The 2,797-nt window shown below is 39.3% G+C and overlaps 1 non-coding gene across 1 annotated transcript; it reads right to left on the bottom strand.

The window, feature by feature from the left end:
• Nucleotides 1-2,220: 2,220 nt before the first annotated feature.
• On the bottom strand, nt 2,221-2,326 carry LOC122033191. Its single transcript, XR_006126436.1, has one exon. It is a non-coding gene; the product is annotated as a small nucleolar RNA R71 (small nucleolar RNA).
• Nucleotides 2,327-2,797: the final 471 nt, after the last annotated feature.

Genomic DNA, 2,797 nt, shown 5'->3' with positions numbered 1-2,797 from the left:
TGCTAAAAGTACATTTGTGAATAAGTTTTGTACAATGCAAATACTTATAAAAATATAATAATAATAATAATAATAAGGGATATAAAAAACAGTTGTCATGAGTGGAATCTAGCAAGTCACCCCTTTGAGACCGAGTTAGGTTACTGGGGAAATGACTGCTTAGCTTCCCTTGAGATTGAGCACACCTTTGAGACCTTGGGTTAGTTGAGAAATATGAACCAAGTGAATGGTGAGTAAGTGCCTATCACTGGTTACTTATCTTTCACTGGAAACACTAGGAATTCAAATTTGATGACGACTTGACTAGGACATGGATTGAAACTTGAAGGGTGTTGAGTTACTTTTACACTGTGCACAAGATTCTTATGCTTGAACCATACTTTACTTGTTTCCATGATCACGCTTGTTAATGAAACTTTTTGATAGAGTTAGGAAAGTGCACTAGGTTTTATGAATGTGTTGTAGAACATATGAATTTAGACTGCAGCATTTTGCTTGAGGACAAGCAAAGGTTTAAGTCTGGGGGTGTGATGTGCGTAGATTATATACACTTTTATGCATGTTTTTACGCACATTTACATACTTTGAGCATGCTTGATCTATGTATTTTTATACTTCCAGCTTTCTTTTTAGCATATTTACTCTTTTGGTTCGGAGATCTGCTTTTTGTGCATTTTCTGTACACAGGAGTCGAAATTGGTGAAGATTATGCGTCCTCGGGCAAGCTTGGAAGGAATTGAAGGGAGAGAGCATCAGGCCGTGTACCATACACGGCCGTGTAGTTTTAACAGGAAGGGAAGAGGACATGGCCGTGTGAATCTCACACGGCCGTGTCTTGATTTGAAGAAATTAGGCGGAAGCCTTACATGGCTGTAGATCGCACTAGCGTGAGAGGTTTCTGTGAGGTGTGGTGGCCGTGGCGCCACACGATGAGCATTTCCAGAGAGAATGAAGGGTCCTGGCGTGTGAGTCACACTGCAAAATATTGAGAAGGAAAAGGACATGGTCATAGGAATCTCACACATTGAGTGTCACGCCGTGGGCGCGCTGATTTCTCCTCTATTTAAACCTTCCTTCATGAATTGAAGGGGATCTCCCCCTTTTGGGGAGAAGGTAAGATTTGGTGGTTTCCTCCCATTCTTGGGAGGATTTCTAGGCGATTCGAGGGGAGTTCTTGACGATTTCGACTCCGGAGCGAGGATTGGATCCGAAGACGAGGCTTCTTCGTAGATAAGTTTTCTCTTTCCCCTTTTTCTTGGTTTCTTGGATTGGGGATTTAAGAAATGCTTGTAATCTTTATTTCTTCGGGTATTCTTCCTCGATTCATGGAGTAGATCTTGTATTCTAGGATTAAGGGAGTATTTGTATGATGGATTGATGTAATCTCTTGTGGATTTGCCATTTTCTTGTTTCAATGACATTGTCTTGCTTGTATCAATTAGATCTTGAATGATTAATGGTGATTTGTGCTTAATTCTCATTCTTGATTGATTGTTTGGATTTCTTGTGGACTTTGTAAAGATAAACTCTCACTCGATCATTCGAGGGTTCCACGTGACAGGTGCAAGCCCGTGTAAGGACGTTTGAGAGATAATCTTGAAGAGGAAATAGGAATATTCAAGAGAGTAGGATGGATCTTGTGATTAGTTTCTTGTATCTTGATAGATTAATAAGTTGTGGGCTTCTATGTTGATATCCGAGGAAGGCATAGTAATAGGTGCGCTTCTGTGTAAGGACAACGTAGGTTCACGTCTAATTGATCATATTTAGATACATTTCTCAGTCCTTAGCCGGTTATCTATTGCAAGAGAGAACCGGCAACTTTCTACAAGTGTTTGACAATTGAGGGATAAGAATTGGTGAACCATTTACATTCAAGAAATCTTACAAAGAAACCGAAACTCCTAGAATCTCCCTTTATCATAACCCAAAACACTAAACTCTTGTTTGTTGATCTTTAATATTAGATTTGTTTACCTTCACTTTGCATTTGAAACAATTGGATAGTTGTTTAGCTAATTCGCATTGAGACATTTTTAGTGCTTATTCCAGTCCCTGTGGATACGATTATCTTTTATATTACTTGCGACATTTCCGTACACTTGCGGAGGGTAACAAGTTTTTGGCGCCGGAATTCTTTGGCCCCTATTAGCATCACCACTTGGGAGCAGTGTGAGCAACAGTTTCTTGATAAATTCTATCCACCAAGCAAAACAGCTCATATGAGGAATTTAATTGCAAGCTTCAAGCAAACTGACTCAGAATCTCTTTTTGAAGCATGAGATAGATATAATAGTATGCTCAAACAATGCCCACATCATTGGTTGGAAAGATGGTTAGTGTTGCACACTTTTTATAATGGTATCAACTATCATACCAAAGTGTCCCTTGATTCAGCTGCTGGAGGGGCACTTATGAACAAAAGTTTAGATGATGCTGAAGAAATTATTGACAGTGTAGCACAAAATCATCATCAATGGGCAAATGAAAGAAGTGGTGGCTATTCTTCTGTAAACCCAACAATTAAAGCATTAGGGAAGTTTGATGTAGATGCGTTCACTCTTTTGTCTGCAAAATTGGATGCTCTTACAAAGAAATTTGAGAATATGGGGACTAGTGCTAATATGGTCAGTGCTATTAGTACATCTTGTGAAGTATGTGGGAGTTCAGAGCACTCAAATGACTCATGTCCATTGGGAGCTATCACTGCACAAATCAATCAACTGGAACAATGTGATGCAATCATGAGTTACAATCAAAGGCAGAACAACCCATACTCAAATACTTATAACCCTGG

Source organism: Zingiber officinale, chromosome 11A (assembly GCF_018446385.1).
Source record: "Zingiber officinale cultivar Zhangliang chromosome 11A, Zo_v1.1, whole genome shotgun sequence".
NCBI lineage: Eukaryota > Viridiplantae > Streptophyta > Magnoliopsida > Zingiberales > Zingiberaceae > Zingiber > Zingiber officinale.
This window is presented reverse-complemented; position numbering and strand designations above follow the sequence as displayed.